The sequence below is a fragment of the Scyliorhinus canicula genome, chromosome 10, assembly GCF_902713615.1.
Source record: "Scyliorhinus canicula chromosome 10, sScyCan1.1, whole genome shotgun sequence".
Lineage (NCBI taxonomy): Eukaryota > Metazoa > Chordata > Chondrichthyes > Carcharhiniformes > Scyliorhinidae > Scyliorhinus > Scyliorhinus canicula.
Window position 1 is genome coordinate 152,918,605 of NC_052155.1, and position 26,312 is coordinate 152,944,916.

Here is a 26,312-nt window from a genome sequence, read left to right on the forward strand (position 1 = left end):
TGGCTTCTAATTGCGACCAAAAAATGTCACAGCATTTTGTTCAGCAGGAAACGAAAACATTTCAAACGTGAGCATTTCCCTTCAATGCCTGATTGGCAGGCAAGCCTTTAAATGGACAAGCAGTAGGCCCATCTGCTCGGAGCAGAGATCCACTTAATTATCAGGACCCCTACACTAGATGGAAGAAGGGTGTTCAAAACAATTGTTCAACTGTATCAGACAAATAACAACTTGCCCAACCGATTTTAAAGGAATTGCTGTGGTTTCTTAAGAGTCCAGAATATGTGGGACTAAAGTTTTTGAGACCAGGGAGAGAAGGAGTGGTTTCACAAAATTACTGGGGCCTGGGCCAAATGGCCTTCCTTTGTGCCGATATTGCTATGGTTTATTTGTACACATCTCCTGTAAAGACATATATTTGAAAGGCATCTAATGATGACTGGAATGCTGGAATAGACATAATCGGGTGTTCCGTCTGTCACTCAAGTACTCCACTTCCTACCACTTTTACAAAGTTCTTCCTTATTCATACGCTTGAATCTGTACGTATACAAATATATCTTTCGTCTCTTCTGCATATTTTTGATTCTGGTGGACTTTTGAAGTGGCTTGTATGAAGCCAATTAAGATAATTTCTGCACCAAATGAACAAAATTGTGTTTTAAATTGTCACAACTAACAAGAGTTTCTCAGGAAAACATCCTGAGCTGGTTTTGGTTAGGAAGTTTCACCCGGAATTGGCCTAACCACAAACTGTCAGAACTTATTAACTCATGCACTTCACGTCACCATGGTGATGAAACTTGCCCACTTCCATTCTTAGCAATTGAAATGAAGAGCATCTGGTGCCTATCTGCTGTCATACGTTTCAACTGGAGCTGTGCCAAGTAGAGTGTGAAACGTTAATGAAGCAAAATCATTTTTTTTGCAGCAAATCATTTTTGTGCAAAATATTTTCACTTTTTTTAGGTGGTAAATCATAGAAATGTTACTTTTTATGATAATCGATTTATGAAATACCAGGCACTCAGCAGATGCTTTCTATAAAGCTATAAAAAGTATGGTGTAAATAACTGCACTATGACAATAAGTCTACATGGACTCCATAGAATCCCTAAAGTGCATGAGATGCCATTCAGCTAATCCAGTCTGCACCGAACCTCCGTAAGAGCACACCACCAAGGCCCACCCCCGCCGTATCTCATAATCCTGCACATTGATCATGGCCAATCCACCCAACCTGTACATCTTTGGACTGTGGGAATAAACCGGAGCATCCGGAGGAAACCCACGCAGACACAGGGAGAAAGTACAAACTGCACAGTCACACAAGCTGGAATCGAACCCAGACTCCTGGTGCTGTGAGGCAGCAGTGCTAACCACTGCCACCGGTCTCAGAGAACTTTTTATTTACGACCTTTTCTCCAAGTTCCAGCCTTTGAAATGTTTAAATTTTGACTGAACTTACCACAGGTGGTGGGTGCCACCAAATTTCAAGATTGATTTGTCTTGATTCTGTTTAAGGTTCATAGGGAATTAATAAAATGGTCACTGTATCCTAGATATCTCCTTGAAAGTTGAGGAAAGCTGTGGAAGAATGTATTTTTCTGAGAAAAACATCAGGCTTTGAGCATCACTGCCTAGTGCATCCAGCATCACAAAAAGTATGTAGTTTTAAAAAATTTAAAATGCCATAAGTCCATCCATCTACTTGAAAAGTTCAATCTAATAGACGAGTCCTCATTGAAATTAGGGTGTCTACTGCCAACGTCTTCACTTCACAAAAATCTGGAAGTTTGGGTAATGTATGTTTGGGTAATAGGATATGTTTCCTAATTGTTTGCAATGTAAGTAGACCTATGTAACTTGAATTTTCCCTGTGTACATTTTGCAAATTTTGCTGGACCCTAATCTGTCACTTCTCTTTCAACTTTTCTTTCATCCCTTCCCTTGTACTTTCCTCTTTTGCCCCTCCAGAACTCCTCCCCTCTTTAATTTCTCCCTTTTCAAGTATTTGGTTATCTCCTTATCCTGATCGTTTAGTATTCCTCGACCCTCATCCTCTCCAGTTGCTGACTCCCTCTTAGATCAGTCCACACAGATTCCTTCTGTACTTTTCCTGGCATGCTCTGAAGGATCCATTGAAAGCCCATATTGACGTATCCTTACAGTATAACCCATCTTACACCTTCACCGATCTTCCCACCCAAGATGCCTGTTGGGTGTTAATCTTGTCAATCTCCTCCCAACCCAACTCACCTCTCCAAGTGCTGATCCCATAGACTCTGCTGGTGGATCAGCTTTACACCCCCTCCCCTCCCCCAGGATGTCTGTTCTATACCTTCTCCCACATGCTTTGCCATCCATTAACTCATGGCGGGTGATTTCATCAACGTTATGGCCTTGATGGAAATGTGGTTGAGGAGTAATGACACTCTCCCCCTGGATAAATCCTCCTTGCTTGGCTATATCTGCCACCATTTTCCCTACCCAGAGTGTCATGGTGGTAGTGTAGCTCATAGCTCCAATCTTGATCTGTTCCCCTGGTTCTCTAGTACTGTCTCCTCTTTTTAGTATCTCAACTTGTATCACCATAATTTCCTCTCATTTAAATTTGCTCACCAATACTATATAGGTTTCCTCGCTGCGACACTTTCACTACTTTCTTTCCTCAGTCTCTACTTCGAGCAAGTTCTCACCCTCAGTGATTTCAACCTCCATCTCAATTCATCACGCTCTTTCTCCTCCGAGTCCACAGTCCTTCTATTATCCCTTAACCCCTCCCTCCATATAAACTCCCCAATACATATTAATATTATGATAATGATCTGCCATCTCATTACTTTTGTTGTCAAAATCCCACTGTGTAGTATTTGACCCTCTATTCATCACGACATTTCTGCAACTACGAAATTGTTCAACCACACCTTCAAATTTGATGTCCCATCCTCATTAAAACCATTATCTTCTCTCACCTTGGTCATTTCCCTGGTATGGCCCTCACCTCCGCCCCTAACATCCAAGGGATGTAGGTTTGAACAGATATGGCAAACAACTGGCTTAGCCATCCACCACCAGATATGACTGGACCACATAAACATTGGGTCCTGCTCTCCTCCTCCAAGATCGCCTTCAAATTCAAAGACAGCCATGGCTTCTTTTCTCAAAGGCAAACCATTTTCTTAAAACTCTTCTCATCTGTTTCCTCCCCCATTTCCTTCCACAACAAGTGCAAGGCGCTCATACCTTTCCAGTTTTGAAGCTGGTCAGCTTATTCTTCCAACCCACTGGGCCAAAATTGCTTTAAGGCTACCCCTCATAATCATGAACTTGCATTTTTCTCTAGTTTCTCTCTTAACTCCCTTATTGCCCTCTCCAAATTCCAACTTGCCCATAACTTCCATCTCCTGTTCCCTCGACCCTATTTCCACTGAACTGCTAGCTGCTCAACTTCCCCCTCCAGGGCCCATGTTAGCGGATAATGCTAACATTTCTTCCTCTTCATGTACTGACCCCTTCCCTTCAAATCTGCAGTCAGTATCCCTCCCCTCAAAGAAACAACCCTTGGCCCCACCATCTTTACAAGTGACCATCCCATCTCCAACCTCCTTTTCGTCTAAAGTCCTTGAATGTGTTGTTGCCTCCCAAATCTGTGCCCATCTTTCTGAGAACTCTATGTTTGAATCCCATCTATTATGTTTCCACTCCTGCCATGTACAAAAGTGGCTCTTTATCAACATCACAAATAACATACGGTGTGATTGTGACAAAGATAAATAATCCATTTTTGTCCCTCTTAACCTGTATGGAGCCCCTGAGACAGTTGGTTGGGACTACATCCCATTCCTATCTATGTAGTCATGATGCGGAGATGCCAACGTTGGACTGGGGTGAGCACAGTAAGAAGTCTTACACCAGGTTAAAGTCCAATAGGTTTGTTTCAAATCACTAGCTTTCGGAGCACTGCTCCTTCCTGAGGTGAATGTAGAGATATGTTCCAGAAACATATATATAGACAAAGTCAAAGATGCAAGACAATACTTTGAATGCATGCATTTGCAGGTAATTAAGTTTTTACAGATCCAGAGAGAAGGTATTCCCAGGTTAAAGCGGTGTGAATTGTCTCAAGCCAGGACAGTTGGTAGGATTTCGCAAGCCCAGGCCAGATGGTGGGGGGGAGGAGGTGAATGTAATGCGACATGAACCCAAGGTCCCGGTTGAGGCCGTACTCATGTGTGCGGAACTTGGCTATAAGTTTCTGTTCAGTGACAACGCAGGACGCGCGACAACTGCATGCTCTCCATGTGTCTGTGTGGGTTTCCTCCGGGTGCTCCGGTTTCCTCCCACAAGTCCCGAAAGACATGCTTGTTAGGTGAATTAACATTCTGGATTCTCCCTCTGTGTACCTGAACAGGCGCCCGAATGTGGTGACTAGGGGCTTTTCACAGTAACTTCATTGCAGTGTCAGTTTAAGCCTACTTGTGACAATAAAGATTATTATTATAACCTATGGTCATCTGGGACTGGGACAATTTACTTTTACTCTTGTCTAGATATGAGTGACAGTCAATGTCGGGGCATCTTCATATGTCCCGGATGTGGTTACTCACATCTGCCAGCTTTTCCAGTATGGGCTACAGCCTCTGGAGGTGTTGAGAGTTCCTGCAGTGAGTGAACAGCTGTCCGGGTGCCATTTAAGTATGGTGCCAGAAACTTAGACCCTCTGAGGTCATGGCAGGGTAGGTGACTCCCTGCCCACTCTGCCACAGGATTCACCATACTTCTCGCCGATGCATAATTAAGGAGCTGAACCGTGGAAAATCATATGTGTTCAGCTATCCCATTGCCAAGTGGGAATCATGGTGAATACCCTACCCTACCATCCCCCACACTGGGGGGCAGTTCCTCTACAATCCTACTATCGTGTTAAGAGGGCAGACTGCTGAACAGTTGTGATATACTTGTAACCCCTATTAACATTGGTTTCTGCAACTATGATGGCAGCAGTGCGAGCTTTCAAGGCAGTGAGCTGGACTTGCATGGCTTCAGTCTGAGTTCTGTATCTCAGGGTGCATATCCATCAGCTTTCCTCTGCACAATACCCCATCAAAGCCCTCATCTGAGTTCTCTAGGGCAGAATCCATGAGCAACCTTGTTCTCTGACGACATGGCATTTGTGCCATCCTTGTCCCGTGTCCTGGCTGTTGCACTGTGTGAGGCCAGTGCTTCACACATACTGATCTGCATCCAAGTTATCCTCCGAAGTATGCAGGGTGTCAGTATCTGAACTATTGGCTGTGAGTGTGGGACCGAGTGATAGTTCTTACTGCTTTCCATCTTTTCTTCCTCCACTGCCTGGCCAGGTTGTTGTTCTTGGGTATCTGAAAGGAGAAATGAAAAAGGCTAGGCTTTTGGTGAAGAAAGTTTAGAAGTGAGTGTGGGACAATGTGTTTGGCCAATGGGGTTGTCATAGTTGAACACCATCAGTAGGTACAAGTTATGAGATGTTTGTGTGAGCCTGTGAGGATAGGGTGAAGCTCTGAGTATTTGTCATAGAACATAGAACAGTACAGCACAGAACAGGCCCTTCGGCCCTCGATGTTGTGCCGAGCCATGATCACCCTACTCAAACCCACGTATCCACCCTATACCCGTAACCCAACAACTCCCCCTTAACCTTACTTTTTAGGACACTACGGACAATTTTAGCATGGCCAATCCACCTAACCCGCACAACTTTGGACTGTGGGAGGAAACCGGAGCACCCGGAGGAAACCCACGCACACACGGGGAGGACGTGCAGACTCCGCACAGACAATGACCCAGCCGGGAATCGAACCTGGGACCCTGGAGCTTTGAAGCATTTGTGCTAACCACCATGCTACCGTGCTGCCCCTCATGAGTTGTGACTGGTAGAGATTGTTGGTAGGTTAAATGATGGGGTTATGTTTCATTGTGCAATGTGTGAGATTAGTGATGTAGTTGGTGGGATACGGCATTTACTGACCTTCACTACTCGAGTGCAGCTATTGAGCTTCTTGGGGCATTGTATCCAGGTCCTTGGGATCTTTCTACGCATTGATTATGATACCCATCTGGCTCCAGTGCCTTCTTTTGAGTCTGTTTGGAGAGTTGCTTTGTCTACTGCAAAGAGATGACATCTCCCTTCAACCAAGGCCTTCGGTGCAGCATTTAAAAATCTTGGAGCTTGCTCTCTGCTGCGCTGTGCAGGCCAAACTTAATTTTACATTGACTTGCAGCATTGCACAGGCCAAAATAAACCTCCCCTTTAAGAGGTGCAGGCTAGCTTGAATTTGTGCTGGTTTCCTACATGATTAGGATGGGAATAGAGGGATACAGATGTTGCAAGTGTAGAAGGTTTTAGGTTAGACAGGCAGCGTAGTCGGCAGGAGGGCTGAAGGGCCTGTTCCTGTACAGTATTTTTCTTTGTTTTTGTTTGTTCCCAGGATTGTGTTTCCCGGATCAGGCATGCCACCCTCAACAACACTTTAGTGATGATCGCTCGCTACAATCACTTCAAAGAGACATGAAGTTTACATGTTGCCTGCACCAGAAGCAATGGGTGCAGGCAAATTATGCATTGTGATCCTCATGTCTGTTTTTGGGCTAGAATGTTCTGTGTTCTTAACTCAGCACTAATTTGCCACTGAATCTCTATGGCATCCAAATTAATTCCAGCTCCGTAATACATTGGAAAAGGAGAATTAAACACTCTACTGCTGGCATTATGCCAAACAAATGGTTTTAGAGGCAGCTCAAAGTGAAAATAGCAATAGAACCTGGGAATCAAGTCAGTGATCAGATTTCCAAATGCAATAAATCAAAAAGAATGTCATGTCATGCTTAACATACTGGGCTAACAATCTGAGTATGGTTCCCATGATTTTCCATCTAGTAGAATTAATGGGAGCATACCCAACTGGAAACACAATTTCATAAAATCAGTGGAATTGGCAGGAGAAGGAGATTATATTTAAATTCCAGAGTCATGATTTTTTAATGTTACAGATTAAAGGAGTATGGTTTACAATAGCAATTTATTAGCTTAGTTACCCTAAATGATCTCACAATCATTGGTTTACCTTTATTATTGCAGGTTCTTGCGTGCACAGAGTCATCTGCTATGCATTATAACATGGCTGTAGAACCCCCATTGCAGGCCTGAATGGCTTTCCACAATGCACGCAAAGATCAATTGTCTGATTGTGTTGGGACTGCCCAATCTTTCTAGCTGGCCTTTGCTGCTTTGCTGCCTGTATTCTTTGCATTTTGATGGAAACATTACCACTACTTAAGATTGCTCTCTCGTTCTCGCTTTTTGGTGCATTTTTCTTCCAATCTGTGGTGGACATGCCGCATTTACTGAGGTTCACCTTCAAGGTGTCCTTGAACCTTAATCTTGGCCTATCTCGCAGGCTGTGTCCAGGTTTAAGTTGTGAATTAATACATGATCACCGTAGGGATTTTATCGTCAGTCATATGTATTACATGTCCACTCAATCTGAACTAGGTTCTGATGATGAGTGCTTCAATTCCAGATATTTTTGCGCTGTGAAATACTCAGTGTTTGGCATTTTGTCCTCCTATTCAATGTCCATGATGTTCCAAATGCATCTCATGTGGAACTTGTCCAACTGCTTAATATGCCCGGTGTGGGTAGTCCATAACTCACAGGCATATGAGGATAGGAATTACCAGACCGTTGTAAGTTTGATACATCATTTCCTCCACAGTCTCCTATTTAAACAGGCTAATGCTGCGTTTGCTCTGGCAATTCGATTGCCACATCGCTGTCAATGCAAATGATTTTGGAGATTGTGCTTCTGAGATAGGTGAATTTATCTCAGTCATTGTGTCATTGATAGTTACAGGCGGGGTACAGTCAGAATTTGGTGGTGGTTTGTGAAATATCTCTGTTCTCCTTAAGCTGATGGCTATCCCATTGTTATCAGCTACTTCTGAAAAAGAGCCCATGATCCTTTGATGTCCATGCTCAGAGTGCGACACAAGGAGAGTTATTGGCAAACAGCAATTCCCATCTCGTCATCTCTGGTAGCTTAGCTGCGAATTTCAGTTGACTCAGGTTGAAGAGATTGTGATCTGTCCTGAAATGGGTGTATATTCCATCACATGCCCCAGATAGCATGGCAGCAAAGAATGTAATGAAGAGCATAGGGACCACAACACATGTCTGCTACACACCACTTGTTACATCACAGTGCGTTCACCACATTCAGCGACTCTGGACATGACCCCATCATGAAACCTACTATATCAAATTTACAGCTCTATTAGGACATCCAGGTTTTGGCTAAGACATTCCACAAGGCCTCTCGATTTACATAGTCAGGTCAACAAAGTCTTATCTGTTGTTTGTATCATATTTCTTGCATTTCTCTTGGACCACAATGCATTATCTCAAACAGTTTTACATTTCAAATCCCAGATTAATTCCAATTAATCAGGTCATCTGTGCAGGGCCGGTTTTAAGCCTATTTGACCAATTTCATCAAATTGGGCCCCGCACCTTAAGGGGGCCCCGCGCCAGCGGCGACAGAGTTACCGTTTGAAGCCTTTTCTGTATTCTAAGAGGAACTATAGGGTAATTTTTACTTTTGGGGAACGCACCGCATTACCGTCGACAAATCCTTCAGCTCTGCGCCGCCAAATCCTTCCGCCCGGGTAAGTAAGTTTCAAAATTTTAGTATATCAAGCATTTAATGGTTTTTTTTGGTTAAAGACGAGCATACTACACGAAATATAAACATACATAAATTTTTACTTTTGTAGAGTAGGGGCCCCGCCATCACTTTTCTAATTGGGCCCGCAATTCCTAGCACCGGCCCAGCATCTGTGGGCAGCCACAGGCAAAAGGACCATTAAAGCAGTCAAATGGTCATAAAAAGCTGATTTGTTCCTGTGCTAACTTGCCTGGCCTACATGTGACACTATCACTCCCTAACAGCACTGTGGGTGTACCACATCACACAAACTGCAGTGGTTCAAGAATGGGGTTTACCACCTTCTAATGAGCAAATAAGAGTGGGCGCTAAATGCTCGACTTGTCAGCATCACCCACACACATCCTGTGAACAAGGAAAATAAAATTATGTCGCTGACCTCAGCTCCCTCGGGATAACTAGAGATGAAGCATAAATATGTTGCCAACTTCCAAAAGGCAACCAAGAGGAAAGGGTATGAGACAAATCTAATTGTAATCTCACACCACTGCAAATTTACAGCATAATCCCTGCCAAGTTGAAAGGTTTTCAGAAGATCCTATAGAGCCCTTGGGAAATGTTTTAACTTCGTGTTTTAATCATTGTTTTCGTCTGAACAACGATCCCAAGCTTCTCGACAATGCAATTAACTCAGAGTTCCCTGGTTACTCGGCAGAGTACCACATGTAGCCAACAGTCTTGCTCATTCATGCCTGCCGGCTGTGCGTTACACTGTAAAGTTATCGATCCAAGACTGATCATGGTACTGGGTGTGATGACATGTGAAAAAATAACATACTATTAAAAAAAAACACGGAAGTTGGTGGAAATTTTAGTTAGCTAAGAATCTGACATCTAAAAATGCATCTTTCCCACCATGGTGTGTGGCAAGTCTTTGCAGTCACGTGTCAATCAATAATGTGTTTTGCACCCAAATACTAAGATACAACTTATGGGAGATCACTTTGCCAATGTTCTGAGCATGCACTGCTGTTGGGTAAACACATCCATCTGCCAGCCATGCCTGTTGGGAAATCAGCCCACATAAAATTATTTCAATTTTCAGTACGTTAAGATTGCATGTGACATATGCTTCTCTTTCCAGGAAAGTTAATTTTTGTTACAGAAACAGGATACTTTGTAGTCAGAAATTCTGATAGCCACGTACAATTTCCAATGATCAGAACGACAGTATCAGTCAGATAACATCTCCTGAAACAGTTGGTAGCGGCTGTGCTTAAAATAGTGTACAACTGGCAGACATATGTATAGAAAATCATATGCACCACAGATATGCTTGGCTGTAGTACAAATACAATGTCTGACCATTCATGTTAAGAATAACACTTCCTAATAAATACAGAATGCCTTTAGTTTGAGAAACTACTGTCAACTCCAATAATAATAAAACGGAGGCCGCCAAGCTCGCTTTGTGAGCATATGCGACTTTCCCTGACTAGGCACTGTAGTTACCCCTAATAATGGATTGTGTAACCGTGTGAAACACAATCAATATCAGCAATTCGGTAAGCCTGCAGTTCCACTGGAGAGCAGTTTTGGCGGAGAGAATGAGTTGGAAAATCAGGGCTACATACTGTAATCCTATCTTCAACCCTTATTTCCTGCCAGCATGGCTCCCAACTGTGAGACCAGAATTCCCCATAATATTTCCAATATATGAAACAGCAGTTTCTTTCACAATCGCAAACATTTGTTTTTACCATTGTAGAGCTGGCAATCTAATGTAGATTCTGGTCGAGGCGCTAATAAATATATCGTGATTTGATTCTGTGCTTAAATTAAACATTGCTTTAGAAGCAAATAGTTTTAGTTTCAAACTGAATTGTAATTTTTTTCTATATGTTGTATTTTGCCATTATGTGATGGATGAATGGGGCTTGAGGACCCACTAACAAGAAGTTAGGGCATTTGGGGGCGGGGGGGGGGGGTCTGGAGGCCGTGGTGGGCGGTCAAGAAATCAGGGTGGCATTTAAAAATGATCTCTTCCTGCTCGTCAGTGGAGCAAATGAAGATAAGTGTGGCACCGGAGGACATACCTTGCCGAATTCCAAAAAAACCCAAAGTTGCAGGTGCAAACAAAGTTGCACCCCGCAATTCACGTCCAAAACGTGTTTCTGGTTTTTGTCCTGTTAAATCGCGCCAGTAGAATCAAATAGGTGGCCTTTTGGCTTTTCACACCTGTGCTAGCTCATTCAAATATATTTCAATCACCTTTGAAATTTACTGTTGAATCTTGCTTCACAACCCTTTCAGGTGGTGCAATTCCAGTCATAACCCAGTGCCTAATTTCTTTCTGCCCTCATCTTTCCTGGTTATTTTGCCGAATATCTTAAGCCTGCGTCCTCAGGTTGTTAATTGTAAGTTAATTACATTCATTAAATTTTTAAGATACACAGGTGAAAGGCTTTGTTTAATAAAATCCACAAAGGGGATGACCCCTTTAATAATCTTTTGCTTTAAGGTTTTAAATTTCCTTTGGAATTTGTTATTCCTTTAAGGGTCTGCCCTTTTATTTGTCCCTTTACTGATTTATCCAAAATAGGATAAATAGGGAACCGAGCTGTCACCCTCCTCACTTATGTTTCATTTATTGATTTTTATCTTTAATGGATAACCAATTGAGATCTGAAAGCAAGTGGTTGACAGCACACCATTAATGAATTATATAGAGAGGAATATATGTAAACATTAAATACATTTACTACCCAGGATGAATTATTCTGACAGAAATCGCAGGTAATCACAAACGCATAAGGTCCTTTGGCCCTATATTAATCTATTCAGATAGCCTAGTTCCCACTCCTATCCCACTTAATAGTATCTATTTGTTCCTGAGATTACACCGAGCTTTTCTATAATTTTCTAGAAGATCAATTCTCAGATGCTTCCTTTCAGGACTTCCAGCCCAATTCATTTGTCTTTTCATATCTGTGACCTCAACCTTTAGAGATGTGCTTCATAATCTTAATCTTTTTATTAGTGTCACAAGTAGGCTTCCATTAACATTGCAATAAAGTTATTGCGAAAATTCCCTAGTCACCACACTCCGGCGCCTATTTGGGTACACGGAGGCAGAATTCAGAATGTTCAATTAATTTGACAGGCATGTCTTTCGGGATTTGTGGGAGGAAACCAGGGCACCCGGAGGAAACCCACTCAGACGCGGGGAGAACGTGCAGACTCCGCACAAACAGTGACCCAAGCCGAGAATCAAACCCGGGCCCCTGGTGCTGTGAAGCACTGTGATACCGTGTCGTTCATAGTTTGCTGTGCACTGTTCCCAGCCTTTCTAAGTGGCTCAGTTTTTTGCAGTTACCAAAACCCAAGGTGGGGAGCAGCCGAGAGTGGTAATAGCCAATCTGCACAAATGCCAGAATGCTTAGCTGGGCTAGATAGACAAAGGCTAGCAACTGGGATGGTCATAAAATCAGAGTCTATCAGGACATTGGGGCGGACTTGGCAAAGCTCAGGGCAGAATTTAATAATGCTAAATCGGCCCTGCACAAAACAAAATTAAATTTGGGATGCTGTACCCAGCCAGGCTCTGGGTAACATACCAGGGAAAGGAACATTAATTTACTGCCTCTGCAGAAACAGTCAAGTTCATCCAAAAGAACGGCTCAGACAGACAGCAAGGGAGATAGTGGTAAAGAAGCCACAGAGGAGGCAGAGAAGAACCAATGGGCGGTTTTGAGCGGTACTGCATCACCTTGTTATGAACAGGAGAACAAGTTCGCAGAAAGGAGGGGGCGAGTGCAGCAGAGCGCAGGAGAAGGTGAGGAGGAGGAGATAGAGGGGACACCATCAGAGCCGGCGTCGGAGGGGGGTCAGGCTGACTCCAGGAGGGGGGCCACCACACTAGCAGGAAAGCTAGCGTCAGGAGAAATGAGTGGGGGGGGGGGGGGGGGGGGGGGGGGGGCGGCGGGGGCGCCGCGATGCAGCTTCCACCAGGGAGAGAGCATCTGGCGGGACACACAACATCAAGGGGGGGGGGGCAGCAGAGCGGTAAACAGAAGTGGGGGTACAGGAGGGGGTGGGGTGGCAGAAAGAAGTGTGAGGGGAGACAAAAACAAATTCTAGGGGGAACAAAACGATGAGGAAGGTGGGGGTGGGGGGACTGCTCCAGGCTGGTTTCAGCAGTTCTCTCTCAAAAACGTGGAACAAGATGGCACCACAAGTAGTTGCTTTTTAGGGTCCCTGAAGAAAGGGAAACCCCGGAGTGCAGGGGCCCGGCCCCATGGTGAGTACGGTGATCACGGCCATTTTGGATGGCCCCCTAACAAACCGGAGTGCAGGGGTGCATTCACCAGGTAAGTATGGTTGATCCCGCAGGAGGGAGGGGGACAAAAGCCACCCATCAGAATAGTCACCTGGAACATCTGAGGACTTAATGGCCCAGTATAAGATCCAGAGTCTTCGCCCACCTGAAAAATATGAAAGTCTTCCTCCAAGAAACGCACCTGAGGGAGAAGAACCGACTGGGGGGGATGGGTGGGGCAGGCGTATCATTCCTGTTAAGGGACGAGAGCATGAGGGGTAGCCATTCTGGTAAGTAGGAGGACGAAGTTTGCTGCGACGGACACAATTACGGACCAAAGGGGACTGTACATCATGGTCAGTGGGGTCCTAGACGGGGCACCGGTGGTCCTGGTGAACGTGCATACTCCTAAACTGGGGCGGCTCAGGATTTTTAAAAAAGACCACGACGGAAATCCCCGACATAGAAACGCACTGACTGATCATGGCGGGGTGGGGGGAGACTTTAACTGTGTACAGGACCCATTGATGGACTGGACAAACGCAAGAACGGGGTAAATGGCATGCATGGCTGGGAAACTGGAAACGTTCACAGAGCAGACGGGGCTGTGGACCCACTCATTTCATGCACCCAGGTGAGAAGGAATTTTCTTTTTTCTCACAAGTACACAAGGTCTATACCCAAATCGTGTAGTGGGAAAATCGGTGCTTCTAGAGATAGTAAGAGCGGAGTACTCTGCGATTGTAATCTCTGATCATGCTCCACACTACAGGGATGTGAAGTTGGAGACGGGCTGTCCTCAAAGCCCATATGGAGGTTGGATATGACCCTTTTAGACGACAAAGTCTGCCAGAAAATGTCACAGTCAATCGATGAGTATATTACTTACAACCAGAACAGGAAGGTCTTACAGTCCATGTTCTGGGTGACGCTGAGGTCTGTGATTAGGGGAGAAATTATCACCTATAAGGCACTCTAAAACAGGGAAGAGAGGGTGGCCAAGCCGCAATTGATCAACACCATTCTGGAGGTCGACAGAAGATACTCTGAGGCCCCAACCGCAGAGCTTCTGGTGGAGAGGAAAAAGCTACAGCTACCTAACGGGAACAAACTCCAACACCTACAGGTTACGAACTTTCTCCGCAAGGGGACGGCAGCTTACTCACCGGCCCTGAGACGCACAATGCTAGAGGAACTAGATGACTATTGGAAATGGCATAGCCTCCACTGGACGAAAGACGAGAAAAATGGGAGGAAGAACTAGGGATACAAATAGGAGCCGGGATTCTCCCCTACCTTTAGGGGCTAGGCCCGCGCCGGAGTGGTTCCGGCTCTGCCGGCCGGCGCGAACGGCCTTTGGCGCCCCTCCAGCCCCCACGGCACAGGCCCACTCGCCTATCGGTGGGCCCCGATCGCGGGCCAGGCCACTGTAGGGGCACTCCCCGGGGTCAGATCACCCCGCGCACCCCCCCAGGACCCCGGAGACCGCCCGCGCCGCCAATCCCGCCGATACCAGAGGTGGTTTAAACCACACCGGCGGGAAAGGCCTGTCCGCGGCGGGACTTGGGCCCATCGCGGGCCGGAGAATCGGCGCGGGGGGCCCACCGACTGGCTCGACGCGATTCCCGCCCCCGCCGAATCTCGGGGGGCGGAGAATTCGGGACACGGCAGGGGCAGGATTGACACCGGTCCCGGGCGATTCTCCAACCCCCCGGGGGGTCGGAGAATTCCGCCCAGGGTGAGAGACTCTGGAGAAAAGCACTGAACAGAGCCAACTCCACCTCCCCGTGCGCAAGGCTAAGCTTCATGCACCTGACAAGACCCCGGATGAGCAGTTTCTTCCTCGAGGTACAAATGTGAACGGTTCCAGGAAGGCCCGGCCAACCACACCCACTTGTTTCGGGCCTGCCCCAGACTTGTCGGGTTCTGGACAGCTTCCTTCGAGGCAACGTCCAAGGTTGCGGTGGTGATGGCGGAGCCGTGCCCGAGAGTGGCAGTCTTCGGGGTATTAGACCATCCAGGACTAATCATGGTGAAGAGGGCCGACGGCCTTGCCTTTGCTTCCCTAATGGGCTGCTGAAGAATCCTGCTCGGCTGGTGATCAGCAGCACCACCCACAGCTGAAGACTGGCCGGCAGACCTGTCATAAATTCTCTACGTGGAGAAAATCAAAGTCAGAGGATGGCTTCAACAAAGCGTGGAGGCCATTCACCAACTTGTTCCAGGACCTGTTCGAAGCCAACAGCCAATAGAGTGAGGAGAGAGGGGGGGGGGGGCACATATGAGACTGCAGGGAACAAACAGGGAGGGGAGGGGAAGGAGGCCGGAGAACTGCCAAAAGGGATATCAGGGGGCCTAGAGCAAGGCCACAAAGAATGGAATCCTCAAAGAAACACCAGAAATAGGATAGGGAGGAGAGGGGGAGTGGGACCAGCCGACAAAAAGGGGGGACGGGAAAGCACTACATAAACAGAGGACAACTGCCCACTGTATAATAAGAGACCTTAGAGGATGTGTCAATACCAAGGGAAATTTTTTACATATTATACCTGATGCACATACTGTGTCCTTCCCCGGTCCACTGTGCACTGTATTAAATGAACAACTGCAATAAAAGCATTTTCAAAAAAAGGAACTGATCCTTTTCCTCGACAGAGACTCAAAGGCGGGCCGGGTATAGTAGCTCAAACTGGATACCCTTCTTGAATAGAGCCGATTTCACCCTATTAAATGCTGCGCTTTTTTTCACCAATTCTACGCTAAGGTCCTGGTATAGCTGGACTGAGTGACCCTCCCATTTAACATCGCAGTGCTCCCTGGCCCACCGCAGGATCTGCTTCTATTCTTTAAAATCATGGAACATTATGATCATTGCTCGTGGGGCTTCCTCTGCACGAGGTTGTGGTCAGCACGCGATGAACTCGATCTAATTCCGGGGGAGATTTGAGAACGTTCATACCCACCATCTTGACCAGCATGTTGGCTATGCATTCTGTGGGGGAGTTGCCTTCCGTCCCCTCTGGCAAACCCACGAGCCGATGTTTCGTCTTCGAGACCCGTTTTCCAGGTCACTTACTTTATTTCTCAACAACTTTACTTCTCAACAACCTGTTCGATTCCATTTTTTTGAGCACCGTGATCTGCTGGTTGTGGTCGGAGAAGGCCACCTCCATATAACTGATCCTGTCGTCCCAATCCTCCATATCTTTGGTCATCCCTTCCAATTGACTTGAAATTTGGTTTCAGGACTTATCTACTGATCTTTTCACTTCCTTGGCCAGGCCTCATTGGTATTTTTTCAGTTCAGTCACCGCGATGCAGCTGATAGCCACGGGGTTGCCTGGGGGGAGGGGATGCTCCCCGCCGCCATTTTGTCCCCTGCCTATTCCGGGGAAGCTTCTGAGCCGGAGGAACACACTCGGCTCCCCACTCTCCTATTCTTGTTATTTTTATGCATTCTTCTTGGCTGTACTGGTTCCCCATCGATTTTTTACATTTTGGTGGTTAGCGCTGCTGTTTTAGCGCTTTATGGGACAGGTTTGGGATGGAGGGTCTCCCTGTGCATTCCCTCCGATCACATCCGCCGCTGGAAATCTCAAAAATATATTTTAATTTCAATTTGAGAAGGTTCCTTTAAATTATTTCTTTAGTTACAGTGTCCCTTAGAGACTGTCACTTTAATTTAATTAGTTAAGAAGAGTACAACTAGAGGACCCTGTACAGGCTGCTGCTGCATACACTTCCTTGCTCTCGTCCACTATCGGGACATGTTGTGGTGTTCCGTCCTTCTGCCTAACGCTGTTGGGAGGTCCAGTAGATGGTTCTCTACACCAGAAACAGAGGATAGCATAAATGGGTATTTTTCTGCAGGCAGGATGTTACTAGTGTTTTGTCACAGGGTTCATTGCTGGACACTCAACTTTTTAGAATTTATATAAATGACTTGGATGAAAGGATGGAATGTGTGTTTGCTAAATTTGCTGAAAACACCAAGAAAGGTATAATATCATAGATTAGAATCACAAAATCCCTACAGTGCAGAAGGCGGCTATTCGGCTCATTAAGTCCACACCACCACTCTGAAAGAGCATCCCACACAGATGCACTCCCGCGCCTTATCCCCATAACCCCACCTAACCTGCCCATCTTTGGACACTAAGGGTCAATTTATCATGGCCAACCCACCTAACCTGCACATCTTTGGACACTAAGGGTCAATTTATCATGGCCAACCCACCTAACCTGCACAGCTTTGGACACTAAGGGTCAATTTATCATGGCCAACCCACCTAACCTGCACATCTTTGGACACTAAGGGTCAATTTATCATGGCCAACCCACCTAACCTGCACAGCTTTGGACTGCGGTAGGAAACTGGAGCACCCAGAGGAAACCCACAGATAATGTGCAGACTACCCGAGGCCGGAATAGAACCTGGGACCCTGGAGCTGTGAGGCAGCAATGCTAACCACTGTGCCACCTTGCTGCCCTTATTAGGAAAATAAGTTGTGAAGGGGATATAAGGAGGCTAATGGGACATTGATAGGTTAATGGGACATAGATAGGGTTAAGTGACTGGACAAAGTTCCGGCAAATGGAGTATAATGTTGTAAAATATGAAATTAACCATTTTAGCAGGAAGAATAAAAAAATAAGCATATTATCCAAATGGGGAGAGAGGGGAAGGGCAGAAACGGGGGAGGGGAGGGGAGGAAAGGGGGGGAGTTGGAGGAGGGGGTGGGGGGGGGGGGGGGTTGGAGGAGGGGGGGGGGGAGTTGGAGGAGGGGGGGGGGAGTTGGAGGAGGGGGTGGGGGGGGGAGTTGGAGGAGGGGGTGGGGGGAAGGAGGGGGAGTGAGGGAAGGAGTGGGGGAAGGAGGGGGAGTGAGGGAAGGAGTGGGGGAAGGAGAGGGAGTGGGGGGAGGAGGGGGAGTGGGGGAAGGAGGGGGAGTGGGGGAAGGAGGGGGAGTGGGGGAAGGAGGGGGAGTGGGGGAAGGAGTGGGACTGGGGGAAGGGGGAAGGAGGAGGAGTGGGGGAGGAGAGGGAGTGGGAGGAGAGGGAGTGGGGGGAGAGGGAGTGGGGGGAGGGGGAGTGGGGGAAGGAGGGGGAGTGGGGGAAGGGGGAGTGGGGGGGAGTGGGGGGAGTGGGGGGGAGGGGGAGGGGGAGGGGGGAGGGGGGAGGGGAGGGGGGAGGGGGGAGGGGGAGGGGGGAGGGGGGAGGGGGGAGGGGGAGGGGGGAGGGGGGAGGGGGGAGGGGGGAGGGGGGGAGGGGGGAGGGGGAGGGAGGGGGAGTGGGGGGGAGGGGAGTGGGGGGGAGGGGGAGTGGGGGGGAGGGGGAGTGGGGGGGAGGGGGGAGTGGGGGAAGGGGGAGTGGGGGAGTGGGGGAAGGGGGAGGAGTGGGGGAAGGGGGAGTGGGGGAAGGAGGGGGAGTGAGGGGGGAGTGAGGGAAGGAGGGGGAGTGGGGAAGGAGGGGGAGTGGGGGAAGGAGGGGGAGTGGGGGAAGGAGGGGGAGTGGGGGAAGGAGGGGGAGTGGGGGAAGGAGGGGGAGTGGGGGAAGGAGAGGGAGTGGGGGAAGGAGGGGGAGTGGGGGAAGGAGGGGGAGTGGGGGAAGGAGTGGGAGTGGGGAAAGGGGGAGTGGGGAAGGAGGGGGTGGGGGAGGAGAGGGAGTGGGGGAGGGGGAGTGGGAGGAGGGGGAGTGGGGGGAGGGGGAGTGGGAGGAGGGGGAGTGGGGGGAGGGGGAGTGGGGGGAGTGGGGGAGGGGGAGTGGGGGGAGTGGGGGAGGGGGAGTGGGGGGAGGGGGAAGTGGGGGGAGTGGGGGAGGGGGAGTGGGGGGGAGTGGGGGGAGGGGGAGTGGGGGGAGGGGGAGTGGGGAGTGGGGGGAGGGGGAGTGGGGGAAGGAGGGGGAGTGGGGGAAGGAGGAGGAGTGGGGGAGGGGGAGTAGGGGAAGGAGGGAGACTGGGGAGGGAGAGTGGGGGGAGGGGGAGTGGGGGAAGGAGTGGAGAGAGGGTGAGGTGGGGAGGGAGGAATGGGGAGGAGTGGAGGGGGGAAGGGAGGAGTGGGGTGGGGGTAGTTCCGGGCTGTGGCAGGGGGAGGCGACCTGACAGTTATGGAGGATGAGTTTGGTCATGGAGGGCCATCTTGGGTGGGCCCAATTCAGAGTGGAGATGGGAGGGGAGCGGAGCTTAAGGGTGATGATAGCAGACTCTGGTGCTGGGGGGGTGAGGCAGAAGCCTCCGGCGAGTATTATGACGTGGAGTGTCCATGGGCTAAATAGGCTGGTCCGCCCACTTGAAGAGTTTGAGAGCAGAGGTGATTTTCGTGCAGGAGATGCATCTCCAGGTGAAAGATCAGGTGAGGTTGAGGAAGGGGTGGGTGGGGCAAGTGTTCCATTCGGGGTTTGACTCAAGGTCGTGGGGAGTTGCCGTATTGTTGAGCAAGAAAACGGGGTTTACAGGGCTAGGGAAGTGCAGGACCCCAGAGGTGGGGGGGGGGGGGGAGGTTTGTGATTGTGATAGAATGGGGTGCTAGTGGGGACTCCGGTGGTGTTGGTGTTGTGTATGCGCCTAATTGTGACAAAGCCAAATTCATGAACAGGCTTTTGGGGGCGATCCCAGATTTGGACTCTCACCAGCTGATTATGGGGGGGGGGGGGATTTCAATTGTGTATTGGAGCCAAAGGTGGATATGTCGAGCCTAATACCGATGGGAGGTAGAGGATGGCGTGATAGCTGGGAGGATTTATGGAGAGGTTGGGGATGGTGGAGGTTTGGGCCTTCGGGAGAGAGGGAGTATTCCTTCTTCTTGCATGTGTACAGGGTTTATTCCAGGATTGACTTTATTGTGGTGAGCTGGGTGGTGCTGATAGGGGTGGATGGTGCGGAGTACGCGGGAAAAGTGATTTCGGACCACACTTTGCACTTTCTAGACATGGTACTTCTTTTGGGTCAGGTGCAGAGGCCAAGGGGAGGTTGGATTCGGGGCTTTTGATGGACAAGGAGTTCCGCAGAAATTAAGAATTATGCTGAGCTCAATCAGTATGGGGAGGTTTCAGCAGCCACGCTTTGGCAGTGGTTCGTGGGGAAAATTACTTTGTTCAAGACCCTTAAGGATAAGATGGGGACGGAAGAGCATCGGAGACTGTTGAGACGAGATAGTGGAGGTGGATAGGAGGTACTCTGTGGTCGCCAAGAAGGAGTTGTGGGCAGAAATAAAGAAGTTGCAGGGGCAGTTCGACTGGTTGATGATGGGAAAGACGGTGGGTCAGCTATGGCGGGCGAGGAGAGTGCAGTATAAGGAGAAGGCGAGTTGCATACTGGCCCACCAGCTGCAGCGGCAGGCAGCATCGAGTGAAACCTTTCAGGTGCGGGCGGAGGAGTGGGGCGGTGGGGGCGGGGAGAACGTGTTGTCTGATCTGGAGAGGATAAATGAGATGTTAAGACCTTTTACGAGAGGCTGTACAGGGCCGGGATGGGGGTGTGTGGGAAGGCATTTCGCGGCGAAGTTGGCCCCCGCCTCACTTTCTGGGCATGTTTCATGAAGCAGTGGAAAGTGGTGGAGTTGCCGGCCACGTTGGCACAGGCGTCGATTTTGCTGATCCTGAAAAAGGGGAAGGATCATTAGAGTGCGAGTCCTACAGGCCCATCTCGCTTCTAAACACAGTGAAAGTCCTGGCAGAGGTATTGGCGAGAAGGTTGGAGGGGTTTGTGCAGGAGGTGGTTTCAGAGGACAAAACAAACTTTGCGAAGGGGAGGGAATTCTATAGTAATATTAGGAGGTTGCTGAAAGTAATTATGACCCCGTCAGGGAGGCAAGTGCTGGAGGTGATGGTGCCCACACATGCGGAGAAGGCCTTTGATCAGATAGAGTGGAGTTATCTGAGACTTTGGGGAGATTTGGACCGAGGTTTGTGGCTGGGGTCCGGTTGTTGCATGCGTCCCCCATGGCAAGTGTGTGAACGAATGAGATGAACTCGGTGCATTTTGGGTTGTATAGGGGAATGAGGTGGGGTGCCCGCTGTTGTCATTGTTTACGTTGACGATTGAGCACTTACGATGGCACTTTGTGCCTCGGTTGAGTGATGGAGGATTGTGATGGGGGACAGGGAGCACTGGGTATCGTTGTATGCCGATGACTTGTTATTGTTTGTGTCGCACCCACTGTAAAGTATGGGCAAAATCATGGGCTTACTGGAGAGGGTTGAGGCTTTTTTGGGTTATAAATTGAATGTAAGAAAAGTGAGATGTTTCCGGTGAATGTGGCGGGGCGGGGGGGGGGGGGGGGGGGGGGGGGGGGGGGGACCTGGAGGTTCAGCCAATTAAGGTGGCCAGGGAGCGGTTTCGGTACCTGGATCCAGATACCGCATGAGTGGGCCACGATGCATTGATTAGATTTAGATTTATTGTCCAGTGTACCAAGATACAGTGAAAAGTATTGTTCTCCGTACAGTCCAGGCAGATCGCTCCAGACATGAAAACATCGAATACATGAGGATACATGGTGAAGCATACGGTATATAGTGCTACAACTGTAGAGAAGATGTGTCGGAAGATCAGTACGGTCCATAAGATCAGTCCCTGACAGGATTGATGGAGGAGATCAAGGGGGACCTTAAAAGATGGGATATGGGGCAGCACGGTGGCGCAGTGGGTTAGCCCTGCTGCCTCACGGCACTGTGGTCCCAGGTTCGATCCCAGCTCTGGGTCACTGTCCGTGTGGAGTTTGCACATTCTCCCGTGTTTGCGTGGGTTTCGCCCCCACAACGCAAAGATGTGCAGGGTAGGTGGATTGGCGTACTAAATTGCCCCTTAATTGGAAAAAATGAATTGGGTACTCTAAATTTAAAAATAAGTTAAAAAAAGATGGGATATGCTGCACCTGACATTGACGGGGAGGATACAGGTGGTGAAGACAAATGTGCTGCCAAGATTTCTGTTTGTGCTTCAGTCCCTCCCCATTTTTCTCCCCAAGGCTTTTCTGGCGGGTGGATGCGCTACTTTCGGAACTTATGTGGGCAGGGAAGATGACAAGGGTGAAGAGGGCTTTGTTGCAAAGGCAGAGGCGGGAAGGGGAGTTGGCATCCCTGAACTTGCTGCATTATTATTGGGCAGTGGACTGGGTCAGGTTGGAGGAGGAGTCCGAGGGCTCTGGTGCTGCTGGCTCCAAGAAAGTATACGGGGAGTTCGGTGGTGGAAACATCTATAAAAATCCAGAACCAGCTGAGGAGGCACTTTAAACTGGGTCACATGTCGGTGTTGATGCTGCTGCGTGGAAATCACAGGTCACGCCGGGGAGATGGGATGTATAGGCGGTGGAGGGAGGAGTGCTTGGGGCAAGTCAGGGACATGTTTCGGAGAGGAAGTTCGCTGGGCTAGAGTAGCTGTGGGAGAGGTTTGAGTTACCAAGGGAGAGTGATGTTTGGTACAGGCAGGTGCGGAGTTTACACATAAGGGGCTGCCTTCATTCCCTGAGGTAAGGAGCAACGACTTCTGGAAAAATTGCTGCTCCTGGACGAGGTAGGGAATGCCAGGATTGGGGATATATATGGGTGGTTAGGTGCAGGGCAATACAGTAGTGAAAAGGATCAAGCGGAAGTGGGACGAGGAGTTGGAAAGAGGGATAGGATGGGGACTTTGGTGTGAGATAATGCAGCGAGTGAGCTCAACCTCCTCATGTGCAAGAATGAGTTTGATACAATTTAAGGTGGTGCACAGGGTCCACATGACTCGGGCCCGGATGAGTGGGTTTATCCCAGGGGTAACAGACAGTTGTGAAAAGTGTGGAAAGGGGCTGGTGAACCATGTTCATATGTGAGGAGTTGGAGAACTTTTGGGAGGTGGTTTTCGGGAGCCTATCAAAAATTGTAGGGGTTGAGGTGAAGCTGGACACTATGGTGATGACCTTTGCGGTGTCAGAGGTGTCGGAGCTGCTGGAGGGGAAGGGGGCCGATGTCATGGCCTTTGCCTCTCTGATTGCCCGGCGATGAATACTTTTGAATTGGAGGTCGGCAACACCACCAGGGGTCGCAGCATGGCTGAGGGATCTGTACGAATTTCTTATGTCCCACAAAAAGGGACCAAGACAGAACGGCACTTAAAGAGGGGGCTGTCACCCAGGTGATCGGAGGCCCCAGGGTGGTTAGACTCTTGGCAGGATGGCACCTTGGCACTGCTGGCACCACCCAAGCACTTTGGGATTGCCAGGTGCCAGGCTGGCATTTTGCCTGGCCAGGGAACAGGCCCGGGGGTTCCCTGTCCGCATTAGGTGTGGTATGGAGCCCCAATGACCCCCCTTAAAGGTGAGTTGGGGCGTTGGGAGGGGGGTCCGTGGGTCGGACTGGGGGGGGGGGGGGCATCATGAGATGGGGGCACCATCTCTTCTTGCACTGAGGAAATAACGCTATGTGTGGTGTCGGGGAGGGGAGTAACCCGCCAGGGGCTGAAATAGCAACAAAGTGCAGTTTAATAGTTCCGCCCAGAATGGACCAGAATGAGTTTTATACTTTAATGGTTTGCCAAACCACTTCCTCCATTATCCATTCCTCTATTAGTAAATACAGAAATATAAAAGAAGTGGAAGTAATATTGGATAAAGAAATATGTTTTCATGCATGTTTTTCGTTTCATTCCTAGTCTTTCGCCTATTAGATCAAAGCCAAAAACCATTTTCAGTACATTAAGATGAAAGGCTGAGAGTGGATTTATTCTTAATCCTTGCAAATCTATTCAATTTGTGCAGCAATACATCATCATTACCCCCGTTTATTAGAATTTTCTGATACTGCAATGTTTTGACAATATAGCTGATGCATATTTGCAACCAAGTGAAAAAGTAGTGACCGACCATTAGAAATTCCTTGATTTCATATGAAAACACTGAATATTTTAGTCATAGAGTTCATCTCACCACTTCCAACAGTAATTCAACGTCATATGAAACATAATTTTTCTCAAAAGTCCATGAGAATAATGATTTATTTAATGTTGGTAAATTGTTAAATACTTATCCTCACTCATTATAACAATGCTAGCTTCCAATGTGTATTGTCACTGAAGACTTGTTACTGAGTATAAGGAAAGAATAATTACTTTAATCCACACTTGACAATCATTGTATTAATGTGTTGTGATTAAGCTTATTACAGTCTCAGAGACATTTGCAGACTTCTAATGTTCCTTGACATTATAGGCTTTTCACTGCTCCTGAGGAATCCAAAACATAAGCATTTTTGTCCTGCTTTAGTTTTCAGTAACTAAGCAACCTTGGAATACAGTTGTTGCCATTAAACTAAAATGATTCCTTCAAATTCCAGGCATTTTTTGAAGACTACATATCACCATGGCTTAAATCTACTATTTTAATCCATTAAGCGATTCTTTTATAATCCTTAAATAACTCGCATGCCTCTCTAAATGCATCCCTCGTTCTATCACAGCTATTCTGACTTTTGCAAAATACCTGTGCACAGACCCCGCAGATAATAAAGAGTCTTGAACTTTATCTACACAAAGTCAATGTTGTCTGGAAAGATTGGTGAAAAGAATTCCGTGGCGATTTACTGAATGTTTATTGCCTGGATTTTGCTTTCAGCAGGCAGCAATGGGTCGTCACGGAAAGTGAACTGTTTCTGCCCACTTTTTTTGCATGCTTCAGTACTGCTGATAATCAGTAATCCACAAAATTAAAGTTAAACCAATCCCGTGTTCCTTTGCTTTTAGTCAGTGCAGAAGTATAGCTAGCAAGTACATGAAGTGAAGATGGGAAGTGCAACGTAAATGGGGAGGAGCCAACAACAGACACCTTTTTAGTGCATCACCTCCCCCATGACACACGAACACAAGGATGGAGTCAGGTTTTACCCAGGAGAAGACTGCAGCTGCATCCGTCAGGAAAGCAAAATGGTTTTGACAAATCAGTATTGCAGAAATAGTGTCAATAGTCCATTTGCCAATGTACTTTGTTTTAACTTTAAACCCCTTTTGCTCCCGAAGCTTATTCCCAGATGCTCTACGTTTTCCATCTCTTACAATGATTCTTCTTTTGCTTCAGTCTTTCCTCCCTTGGCTATTCCCATTCTCCTTGTTTCTTTAATGCTCCTAGTCCATCACTTCTCTGAGATGGGATGTTTCATCATCCAGCAATCATTACACCAATACATCCTCTTGATCATGGTTCTTCTTCCTGCCATATTCTCCAACAAATTTGCTTAACCCTTCTTTTCAAGCAGTGAAGAAAGGGAGGGGACAACATGTCATTGGTTTGAACTCTCCACAGGTGCTGACTCCTCTGTGGATATGTCTGCAGTCTTTTCTAGTTTTGGTTCAATCCATCATGTTGGCTTTCCAAATGTGGAAAGTTGGTGTGCACCTTAATTCAGCTACAATTAACATGAAGTTAAAGGCATCCTTTTTAAATGGTTGTGAAAGGTGAAATTTGCTCAAAGTCAGCAGTGAAGAGAAACTTCTAATAAAACCTCTTCCTGCTTATTGCCTATATCAAGACCGGCATCTGTGTTATAGTCATCGAGTTGCCAGCCGTTGGTCGACTCAGTTCATTGTTTTTGATGATGGAGTGGGTTTGAAAGAAAGACTTGCATTTATATAGTGCCTTTCGTGACCTCAGTATGCCCCAAAGCTCTTGACAACCAATTAAAAATTTTGATATGTAGCAACTGTTGTGATATAGGAACTGCAGCAGCTAATATGCACACAACAACAATGTGGCAATCAACAAATTATCTGTTTTTGTGATGCTGATTGGGGGATAACTATTGGCCAGAAAAACAGGCTATAAGACCATTGAATGTAGGAGCAGAAGAAGGCCATTTAGCCTACCGAGTCTGCTCCACCATTCAATGAGATCATGGCTGATCTGATATAATCCTCAATTCTACCTTCCCACCTTGTCCCCATTAACCCTTGATTAATGATTAAAAATCTGTCGATTTCAGCCTTGAACGTGTTTAGCGACCCAGCCTCTACAGCCCTCAGATTCAATATTCTCTGAGAGAAGAAATTCTTTCTCCTCTCTGTATTAAATAGGCGAGCCCTCACTCTGACGTTATTCCCTCTGATCGTAGACTCTTCCACCACAGGAAACAACCTCTCAGCATCTGTGAAGCCTCTTGAGAATTCTATATGGGATCACAATAAGGCCACCTCTCATTGTTCTAAATCCCAATGACTCCCTGCTCTTCTTTGAAATACTGCCATGGGATATTTTACATTTTATTTTTATCTAACTGAGAGGGCAGATGGGGCCATGGTTCAAATTCTCATTTGAAAGAGAACATATCCTACA

The 26,312-nt window shown here is 47.7% G+C and overlaps 1 protein-coding gene across 7 annotated transcripts in view; it reads right to left on the reverse strand.

Annotated features, from left to right (window-relative positions):
• sugct (succinyl-CoA:glutarate-CoA transferase) overlaps window positions 1-26,312 on the reverse strand; it is a 747,294-nt gene that overhangs the window by 284,417 nt on the left and 436,565 nt on the right. The gene's annotated exons all lie outside the window — the stretch shown is intronic.